Genomic DNA, 12,280 nt, shown 5'->3' with positions numbered 1-12,280 from the left:
CAAAATATTTTGGCGCAATTGCTTTTTCTTTTAATTCCCATTCATTCTCTATGGGGATTCAACATTTGCTCTCACTTCTACATTTTTTAACCGAATCAACCCGTTCCAACATTCAACTGTTCATCCTTTGCCTGCCTATTCCACAACTTTCCACTTACCAAAAATTCCAAAAATCAAATTTGAAATTCAACCATATTCTCAAAAATTTAGTATTACACTTCTATTTTCCACATTTCTCAAGAAATTCAACTCATTTCAACATCATTCGGCATCATTCCCCAAGAAGTGATTCAAAGTCTTCGCCTTCACACGCAATTTCTCCAGAAATTGCATTTTCTAGTTAATAAAGTTATTGCACAGAATGCAACAATATAGTTATATACTAGATCTGTGGAATAAAGACAAGGCTGACGTCAGGGCGCACGCACGGCGATGTTGACAAAGGACGAGGAATTTGATCGATGGATTTAATGGATTTAAAGTGCACGGATGGTTTGATAATATTATTGGCTTATATTAGTTATTGGAAATATAGTTTATCTATCGTTATATGAGCCTGCGAAATATTTTGAAGTACAAGCGCCCTGAGCCGCGCGCACCCATTGTTGACAAAGAACGATCGATGGATTTAATGAATTGGAGTGACACCGATGGTTTTATAAACATGTTATTCATGTAATAGTTGTCCTTAATCACTCTATATGTTACGTCAGGCCCGTTCTCAGCTCTTTGTTTGTGTTTGTCACGTTAGGATACCTATCATTTAGCCTGTTGTTGCTATTTAATGAATTGGAGTGACACCGATGGTTTTATAAACATGTTATTCATGCAATAGTTGTCCTTAATCACTCTATATGTTACGTTAGGCCCGTTCTCAGCTCTTTGTTTGTGTTTGTCACGTTAGCATACCTAGCGTTTAGCCTGTTGTTGCTATTTAATGAATTGGAGTGACACCGATGGTTTTATAAACATGTTATTCATCTAATAGTTGTCCTTAATCACTCTATATGTTACGTCAGGCCCGTTCTCAGCTCTTTGTTTGTGTTTGTCACGTTAGCATACCTATCGTTTAGCCTGTTGTTGCTATCGTTTAGCCTTTTGTTGCTCGTTCATGACTGTTTTTGGTGTGGGATTTTGTCGAATAAATTGCCCCAAAATGCGACTTATACTCCGGAGCGACTTATATATGTTTTTTTCACTTTTTGGGGCATTTTATGGCTGCTGCGACTTATACTCCGGAGCGACTTATAGTCCGGAAAATACGGTAGTATAAATATGATACGTGTGTGTGTGTGTGTGTGCGTGCGTGCGTGAGACATGTACATGAAGCTAAAGTATACATACTGTAAATATGTTTTTAGAACTCTTTTAATATTATAACAACTTTTTTTATAAAAAGGTACATTGAGGAATTATGGCATTATTCCTCAATTTGGAAGGTTTATTTTGAATTTGTGAATTTTTCTTTTGGGGAGGAAAAAAATCTGCGATGTACTGAAGCCGCAATAATTGAACAGCGATGTAGCAAAGGATTACTGTAATGACATTTTGTTTTGTTTTGTTATGTTTTGTTTGGTTTCATTTCGTTTCATTTCATTTTTGAATAATGTTATTTTGGTCTTACCGGTGCCACATTTTCTGAAGTTCTGGCGGTGCGAGGTCGGCCGGTTGATTTTCGTTTCAATGCTGATCCACTGGCTCTGAAGTTAGTAACCCATAACAAGATCGTGTTTCGAGCAGGTACGGGATCCTGTCTACCAAGTCTGAAGCGCAAACGAAACGCTCCTTGTGTTGCAGTTACAGATTCGTTCTTGATAAATGTTTCTACAATGAAAGCGCGATCCTCACCGGTCATGTTAGCAACTGAAACGAAACAAAATAAAATAATTCTAAAATGAAACGAAACGAAAATGAAATGAAATGGAACAAAACAAAATGACATTATATGTACTTTTCGCAAATAAAAAAAAAACTTTTATTTAAATTAAATAAATAAATTTATTTCATTTATTAAACCTACATATGTGTCAGATCATTTTGCCGGACCCTGTACATAATTTTTTTAACTTAAAAAAAAAAAACAATAATGAATTCATGATAATAATGAATATATATATATATATATATATATATATATATATATATATATATACACACACACACACACACATATTGTTTTTAAAAAAAAAAATATATATATATATATATATATATAAAAATTATATATATATATATATATGTATTTTATAAAATATACTATATTTTTTTTAATTAAAAAAATATATATATACCGTATGTTTCTGACTATAAGTCGCGGTTTTTGTCATAGTTTGGGTGGGGGGGCGATATATAATCCGGAGCAATTTATATGTGAAATTATTCACTGACAATGAGTTCCATTCACTGACTTCCGGAGTCAGGAGATTTAATGATTTGGAGTGACTCAGATGGTTCGATAAACTACTTATTCATGTTATAGTTATTTGATATATAGTTTATTTAGAGTAGCAACGTCTATGTTGTTAGACTTCAGTAGTTTCCAATTGTCTAGCGAGGCCGTGAAGGCAGCAGTGGGGGGGACGGGAAGAGCGATCCAGGGCGCTTGCTTCAAGTACACACTCATATGTTGAGCTCTTGTTTTGTAAAATAAAGAGCCGGCTACCAAACCCAAGTCTTGCCTGGTACTTTGGTCACGCTACAATATAGTTACATATAACTATATTGTACTTCCCGGAGTCCCAGCCGTAATCGGCAGCATGCGGGTAGTCCGCGCAGCAATCGGCGGCATTCGGGGAGTCCGCGGTGTAATCGGCGGCATTCGGGGAGTTTGCACCGCAATCGACGGCATTCAGGGAGTCTGCGCCGCAATCGACGGCTATCTGGGAGTCCGCGCCGCAATCGGCGGAATCCCGGGAGTCTGCGCCACAATCGGCAGCATTCGGGGAGTCCTCGCCGCAATCGGCGGCATATGGGGTTTCCCAGCCGCAATTGGCAGCATATGGGGAGTTGGCACCGCAATCGACAGCATTCGGGGAGTCCGCGCCGCAATCAACGGCTATCTGGGAGTCCGCGCCGCAATCGGCGGAATCCCGGGAGTCTGCGCCACAATCGGCAGCATTGCGCTGGAGTTTGTGTGATTGAGTGTGTGACTGGTAGGATAAATTGACTAAAAAGCAGTTCTAGCGTTGATCCACGGCAATAAAACAGGCTAGTAATCTGTTGAAAGGTCAATTTAAACCTGCATTGAGGATCCTCAAAGAAAAAAAAAAATTGAAAAAAAAAATTGTAAAACCTTAAACTACTAAAATTAAGATGGGAAATGAGAACGGTAAATCTCTTGGTCTGCTCTTCTTTGAGATGAGAAGTTCATGGCAAGTAGATTTTTTAATTGTATGCAATATATGCCGAAGTGGAAGAAAAAGTATGGAGTAGAAGGGAAGTTGAGAGTTGAAGTGTGGAAGATAGGAGTTGATGTTTTAGAAGAGAGTGTGGATAGAAAGAAAAATGGACTGAAAAATAAAAGAGAGAGAATTGGATTGTGCTAAAATGTTGTCACGGTCGGGTGGAGCATGGAGCAGGACGACCAAGTGCAGCTTGGACCAGGGTTTATTGAAGCAACTCAAAAGGCAAACTGACATGACTTAACAAACAATAACTTGACTGACTGACCGGGACGTGAAACAAGAAGACAGCAGGACATGACGGCATCAAGACAGTACGACAACCCCGAACGACAGCAACCAATGATCCGACAGGGAGTGAGGGGCAGACAGGACTTTTATACACGACAGGTAACGAGAGGCAGGTGGGAACAATCACACTGATCATGGGCACACAGGAGGGGAGGGGCGAGCACACAGACAGAAACCAAGACAACAGACACATAGTGGAGCAGTTGGGGACGAGACCTGACAAATGTGGTTGAAAGCTTCACAAGAAAGAAGAGAACAAATCCAAAAGACAAAAGATAGAAAGTTGAAAAGTGATGAGGCCGCCATTCAATTGAGATTTGAAAAAGAATTCTGGGTACATAGTGGCATCCCATTCAATGATGCAGATGAGAGTGCTTATCAGCAACATCTTAAAATTGCACTCCTCACTGGTTTCCCCCCTGACTTAGGCAATTGGGCGAGGAAACACTTGGTGGAAGCGGACACTGCTTGGTTTACAAAAAACTTGCAGTGGCCCAGAGACGCTGACAAAGGGATTGAGAAAGGCAGAAGTTCTGATGTATTTCATCTAGATGATGATAATGATCTAAATGAAGATAAAACGATCTTCTACCAAAGTTCCCAAAGGGGCAGAGGAAGAGTTAGATACCAACAACGTCGCAAGCCACCATTCAAATCAAAACCCCCATCAGATTCAGCCAACTGTTGGAACTGTGGGAGACGAGGACACTTTGCACGAGAGTGTCGTTTTGCAAAACAATACCAATCAAAGGGTGGAGGAAGGAGCAGAGGAAAAGCCAAATTTTTAGCATGACAAGCTTCCTCCTCTTTGACCGCTTATGCTCATACAGAGAAAGAAAGAATAGATGCCCATATGACAGCAGCAAAACATGTCATTGTCAGATTATTAGATTTTTTTTTTAGATTATTAGAAGTCCTGTCCATCCAAGAAGTATGACAATGCTGTTTGTATGCCCAAATTACAAATGACTAGAGCTTAAATTGTGTTACACTAAAGTTAAAATATGCAAATCAAGTGGTAAAGAAATGCAACTTGCTTCTAGAAGATAAATAAATAAAATTAGAATGTGCTGTCCTCATGTGCATGGGAGGGACCAGCTCATGATCGACCACAGGAAATGGCCAGCCTGTGACGAATCATTGGTGCTGGGACCTACCTTCCGCACGCGAGAGCTGTGCATGTGTGTGCGTATGTGTTAAAGTTAAAGTCCCAAATTGATGAAGATTGGCTAAACTTTTAGTATAAAGAAATTTGCCAGACTGTTGTCTATTCAATTTACACCGCAGAACAGAAACAATTTGACAGAAAAAAAATGAGAGGAAAAGAGAGAAGTCTGTTTGCGAGCAGAAACTAATCCACACTAGTGCATGTTAAGTGTCGAGCCCACATGAGAAATTCGAAGAAAAAAAACGACAGAACATGCTTTCAGGAATTGGAAGAAGCTAAATTGTGAATTTAAGATTTTGCAATGCTACATTTAATAGGAATAATTAATTGATTGTGTTATAAGATTATACAAAATTCTAATAGCAAGCTAAATCTGAGAGATTGAGTTCTTCAAATTTAAAAACAAAGAAAAAATTCAGATTAATTTGCCAATTGTTTGTTTCAGTTAAGTTTTTTTTGAATTGGTGGATTGTTCTACCAGGAAACCTGAGTTGAAAATGATATATGAATGTTGTGTGGTGAGCTTGGATGAATTGGGACTAATGTGATAGGAAGACTCCTTTTTGGAGACTGTGTGAGATGCATATGATGAGCATTGATGAATGATTGCCTGAATGAAAGGTTGAATGGTTGAAGTCGGCGACTACTATGGAAAATTAGTAGAGCGACTTTGATGAAAGAGTGATTTTGAGCAGGTTGAATGTTAGAAAGAAACACGTAGCTTTTGGATTGATAATTAACAGTAACACATGTAGAAGAAGTGTGAACTGAGAAATTGAGAAGCGTTTTGGAAAGAAAGTCAAATTAAATGATGATGGAATCGTATGTAGTAAAGAACGGATTCTCCCAAAAGGTTTGTCAAGGTGTGAGGCATGGGCGTTGCCAAGCCTCAAAAGGAGGGAGTGAGTAGGACAGATAGTGGAAGATAGTAACAATACAACACTTTATGACAGTGAATTTTCCAATACATTTGGTGTTATACTGTGGTCAATTTTTTGTTCTGGTGTAGATAGGTTAGCAACACGAGAGATTTAGAGGTTCAAAAGAAAGACAGTTAAAAGAAAACATTTTTGATTTGGACAATTGCAGGCTAACAGGAACATGAGAACGATAAGAACTACGAGGTGGGATCCAATTTCATTGGGGAGATTGAGAATTCACAGCACCATACTCTAAGTCACATTTTTGAGCAAGCATGACAATAACGTGAGAGGTCAAGACATACAGATCAGGGCTTGATGTGGAACGCAGACCTCAATGAGTTGATTTTCAATAATGATACTGAAGACAACATACTGTTCGATTAAATTGGAACTATAGATAAAATGTAGCTCAAAAATAGGATGAGTTGCAGGATTTACGATATAAAAACGAGACCGCTGTTATTAGAAGAATTTGAAGTTTGGTAAACAAATGTTACCAGCAAATTGATGGAAGCAGCTACATTTGGAGATAGTCTTACAAGTTTGATGTCCCAGCCTGTCATTCTCAGTGTCAGGGTCCCTGAAACCCAATCCGAGACTTCGCCTGCAGCCGTGAACAACCACAAAATGGTGCTTGGCTCTGAAGCACCTTTGACCTTTGGCGAAGGACAAGAAAAGACTGCTGTTGTGCTTGGAGGGGGACAAGTACACTCCGGAGGAAATACAACATCCTCGGGGACGGAAAAGACAGTGAAAAGCAGAGGAACTCACAATGATGAAAATTGACTCATTTGAACAATGGACTCATTCAAGAGTGATGGATGGGGTCGCTCTGAAGCAACAACAAAAGAACACCAACTTGAGAGGGTGAAGTGCAGCAAAAAGATATGGACTTGGAGTGTCCGACAACCAAATCGCACTCCTTGCTACGGCGTTCCCAAATTTGGTGGAGTTTGGTTCAAAGTGGAAGGGAGGTTCATTGTGCACTGAGTTTGACAGAACTGAGGAGATTTGATTAAAAAAAAAAAAAAAAAAAAAAAAAAAAATTTGAAAAATACGTAGGGCTACAGAGAAAAGCATTATAATCAGAGATTGAACGGATTTGGATAAAACAAATAGGCTAAAACGGTAGGAAACAAGAGCAAGATCTGATATTTTGGCTCATCAAGCTTAAGACGTAGAGGTCAAGTTATATAAATTTTAGAACAGGACATTTGGCAGTCAGGAGGAAGCTAGGTTGCTCAATGTACCTACTCAATACAATAGTAAGGTTTTTTGTACCACAGTGGAGTTTGGATGGTCAGAAAGTTAGGTACGTTCAATTTTTGACATTCACACAATCATGCATAGGAGTCACAAGGCGACGGTTAACAAGACAATGACTGCAATAGGGGCCACCTACGACTGCACCGACATGAAAAAGTAGAAGTGAGAGAGCAGAGTATGGGATTATATGCTAAAACGTCTGCTATACAGTTACCAATACGAGATTCTATCAAAAGAAGCTACATGAGAGATGGATTAGAATCCCTTTGTCTGTGTGTTCTGTGTTTGTGCGTCATCTCTGTAAAATTGTGACAGTCTGTTGTCGTTCGTCTGAACTTTGTATGCCGTTTTGTGTATGTGTGCGTGCAGATGTGTGGGGGTGTGTGTGTGTGTGCGCACACCCTGTGTGGGTGCGAGCGTGTGAGGAGAAAGAAGGCATGGATAAGACAATCTCTTTTACACCAGGAGGCAATAAATGGGAACGCCCCTGTCATAAATAGTCTTTGTTTAAAGGGAATCATTAGGAAGTGTTCAAACTCTTCCCGCAAACACTCCTATTTGCCAGGTAAATGGGCACTACAATTGACTACGAGAGTTGCAAGCAACAGATGAAGAGCAGTCCTTGGCAGATTATATGATCAGGACGCTCAAACTGTGTCAAAGACAAATTTACTGCCGCCTGATCTTTCCTCCTCACAGGTCGACAACCCCATCAATCCAGGAGACTGGGTCTACATCAAGGTCATCAAAAGAAGGAACTGGGCCAGCCACGACGGGAGGGACCATTCCAAGTCTTGCTGACTACACATGTTGCATCCAAGGTTGCAGGACCCACAAATGCATTAACGACGACTGCTCTCCAGGAGGAAACTGGATGGGGGCTTTGGACATCACCGCTGTGTGCCAGGATGAGAGAGCCGTTTTCAAGGTGTAAGGGCTCTACTACCGACATGGCTGCACCATCGGACGGGACCTACTTCATCCAGAGTTTCAGAAGCACTGCCTCACCTGCATCCTATGAGTGCACGTGCCTGTTCAGAATGGATCGTGGTTTTGTGGTCACCAGAGTTGTCCGATGCTGCCTGCCAACTGGACACGAGTGTGTGCGCCAGTGTGTGTGACAGAACACACCTACAGACTAGAACATCATCAGCTGACGAAAACACGAGCACATATACAACTTCTTAGATGTGACAGATGTGATAATGATAATGAGACGTGGATTGCGTAGATGCTGTTCTGTTGAGCATGTTTTACAGAAACTTGATGATTTAACCATCGAAAATGCTTCGCAAGTGATGGATACAATGATGTACTGTTTCTGTGTTTTTCTTTTTGTGTTTTATTGATAGCATTCTGGTCGCCTAAGGCAGAGGGGCCGTGTAAGAATTTTCCTGCTAATAACATCTGGCCGGCAGGTTTTTCGCTTACACAGTAAGTTTGATCTAGGGTGTTGAGGTAATGCCTCATCTTCACTGGAAAGTGTTGCTATCATTGTTTGTTGTTTTTATTTTTGCTGTTCTTCTTTCTTTATTATACATATATATATATATATATATATATATATATATGTTTTTTCTTACTTGTCTTTGTTGTTTGGGGTGACATAATCATATGATAAAACAGGAGGGAGATGTTAGGGTTTTCCAGGTTATCTTTATCGTAGGATTATGTTGGAATGTAGACTATAATGTTTAACCAATCTTTTCTTGCTCTCACAATGCAGTAAAATGAAGTGGTTGCTTCCTCTGCTTGAGTGACCAGCTGCAGAGGAAGCAATCAAAGTTGTTCTGTTTCCCACAACAGTGTAAAACACCCCCTGCTCTGATCTTATCAGAGGCCCGGGGTTCACCAAACCTGTCCACTCTCACCCCGACTCTGTTCCTCCTAATAAATATGCCCTTGCAGGAAGGAGACTTTCAGATTTCATTCCTTGAGGGAGTGAACTCTCCACCTGCAGGTGTCTAAAAGGACTTGCTTGTCTCTCGTGTGGTTCTTGCAAAATAAGTTGGAGTGAGCAAATCTCTAACATTTCCGATGGATTTATTGATTTGGATTGACACGGATAGTTCAATAATTGTTGTTTATATTATTGTTATTTGATATATATTTTATATATTGTTATATGGGCCTGTGGAATAATTTGAACTGCAACTGACGACGAGTCCGACGTCAGCGGCACGCCGCACACGCGGCATTGTTTACAGAAAGGATGAAGGATTCGATCAATGGATTTATTGATTTGGAGTGACACAAATGGTTTGATAATCGTGTTATTTATGTTATAGTTATTTGAATAACTTAATGTTACGTCAGGCCCATTCTCAGCTCCTCGTTTGTGTTTATGTCACGTTAGTATACCGCATCGTTTAGCCCAGTGGTTCTCAAATGGGGGTACACGTACCCCTGGGGGTACGTGGAGGTACTCCAGGGGGTACGTGAGATTTTACAAAAATATATACCGGTATTTAAAAAAAACAAGAAAAATAACAGTAAGCTAGATTGTCTTGAGAATTAGTTATAAAAAGTTTGATGAAATACAAATGTATGTTTTATATTCAGTATTCAATTTTAATCTGTAATAAACGGACTCTCCACAAACCAATAGCAGTCACCTGCGGATGCTTTGATGATGCAATGTAACATGGAGATGTGGCTAAAGTATAGCAGCGATGCTGCTGTTGAAAACACGGAGAAACAACTAAAAATGAAGGCAAAACCAGAGCCGACGAAGTACCGACAGTACATGGAAGACTATTGTTTGATGGGATTTACGTCCACAAGTTCTAACCCACCCAAAGTGCTGTGCTTTTTTTGCGGGGAGAAATTAGCCAACGGAAGCATGAAGCCGGCACATCTCCAGCGGCATCTCACCACAAAACATGCCATGTTGGTAAGCCACCGGAGTTCTTCAGGAGGAAACTTTCTGACTTCAAGTCATCCCAAGACACAATGCGAAAAGCGTCCATTACATGAGCCAAAGCCCTGAAGGCTTCTTATGCGGTTTCTTTGCTCGTAGCTAAAGCCCAAAAAACATTCACCATAGCTGAAGAGCTGCTGCTCCCCACCGCTGTTGTATTGGCCGAAACTATGCTAGACAAAAAAATTTGCGGATACATTAAAAACTGTGCCTTTGTCTAATGACACCGTTTGCCGCAGAATAGACAGAATGGGTGCAGACATTGTCGAACAAGTTGTGAGAAAACTTGGCAACTCTTTTTCACTCCAGCTGGATGAATCCACAGATGTCAGTGGAAATGCACAGCTTGTTGCTTTTGTGAGATACATTGAGACTGATGACATTTGTGAACACATTGTTAGATAAATTGTATATATATGTTATCATGCGTTCCCTAATGAGTACTTATTAATAAAGTTATTGCACAGAATGCTTGCTGTTTCGCCTTGCAGACATCACCCAGTCCACAACAAGTCAAACGATGCTGTCTGGAGCTTCCTGACCTTCTACACCTCTGGGAATCCAAGAAAGTTGTTGATGTCTGCACATGTCATTTTGTCTTTGCACTCTTTTCACATGACTACTTTGTTTCACATAGCATTTTGTCCTTGCACACTTTTCGTTTCTCATGGGAGCCTGTCTGCGACTTCTAGTTTCACATAGAATCTCGTTTCTTCTCTCATGAGACAAAGCCCACGCTTCCCCCCCCACCTATCAGGGGCTAGTCTCACATTGTAGGTAGGGCATTCCTGAATAAAAAGAGAGGGGTGTAAACAGACCTTTAGTGTAGTCGGATTGATGTAAGTCTGGATGCACTCCTCGCGAGAAAAGACTCAACATTCTGCCTCACTGGTTTTGTCTGCTGATCCTTTTGCTGATTCTGAACCTAACAGATTTTTGGGGGCTCGTCCGGGATCTCAATAGACCTATTTCGGGATTCCAGCTGACTTTTCGACCCAGGACAAGTCCTTGGCCAAGGCATATAGAGGAAACCCTTTTCACGGTGCTGACTCGATCAGTCAGCAGGACACCGGAGTGGTTGACGAGATCATCCGAGGAGAAGGCCCAGCAGACTGTGAGTACGAATCTTGATTCTGTTGAAAGTAATGAAAGTGCAGTGACAAGAGGTCACTTAAAACCTTGACAATTCTAGACCCTATCAAGTGCAATTAGAAACAGTAAATTCCGCTGGGATGATGGAGTCCCCTGACTGATAAGTCAGTTAAATTCCATGGGAGAGCGGACCCATCTGTTTTCTAAAGAAGTACAGGTAATTTGGAGCAGTTAAATTCCGCTGAGGTGTCGTGGGCCTCCTAATTAACCTTCCTAATGTGTTAGCTGTCTGCTGCCATCTGTGGTGTTTTCTTAACTCTTGTTTAGCTGGTTTGGCTTCTTTATCCGTGAAAAGAATAGGGTTTTTCTTACACAATAGGAAGGTTAAAGAGTTTAGATTTTGTTAAAATCCACGGGAGGGCGGGCTCCCCTGCTTGCCTGTGAGACGATAAGAATGCGCATCGTGTGTGTGTGTGTGTGTGTATGGTTTGACTGAGAGTGATCTCATTTGAGCTCTCCTTTATGTAAACAGTGGTTTTGTGAGAGCAGAGGAAAGGAGACTTACCACTCATTGAATATTTTACCACTGTCCTGTGAATTAAGTTGGCTTTAGGACACTGTAGGTGCCATTCGAATTGCCAACTCCGAAATTTAGAGAAATAAACCATGGGAAAATCAAATAGCAAACAAAAGCCGCTACCCCGACATGAATTGAAATGCAAGGGGTCGGCACCGACAATATAAAATATCTTGACAAATGCATATTTTGGACAGAGCGGGTTGCATTATGTGACGTGGCGGTGGCGAGGCTCTCCGCACTTCAGTTGCTCCCCCCACCCTTGTTATCAGCTGGGAAGATTGTCATGTCTATGTTGTGGGCCCGTGTGTTCGTTTCTGTGTATATTTGTCTTTGTGTATCAGTTCGTTATAAAGGTTGGAATTGCGTTGAATTAGTGCACGAAAACGGTGTGCTAGACAATGGTTTATCAGATTTGCATTGTTAAATGTAAAAATTTGAAATTATAGAAAAATATGACGGTTGTGGGCAGAAACTCGTCCAACGAGGAGAGTGCCCAGCCCTCATAAAAATGTGAGAGTAAGAGAGAACATAGATTGTAGAATTGGATAAGATTAAATTATGATTGCAGATTTTAAATTTAGGAGGAATTATTGATTGGTTATGACATAAGACTATACAAGGACACATGTAAGGACAAGT

This window comes from Syngnathus scovelli, chromosome 10, assembly GCF_024217435.2.
Source record: "Syngnathus scovelli strain Florida chromosome 10, RoL_Ssco_1.2, whole genome shotgun sequence".
Taxonomy (NCBI): Eukaryota; Metazoa; Chordata; class Actinopteri; order Syngnathiformes; family Syngnathidae; genus Syngnathus; species Syngnathus scovelli.
Note: the sequence above shows the minus strand (reverse complement) of the source record.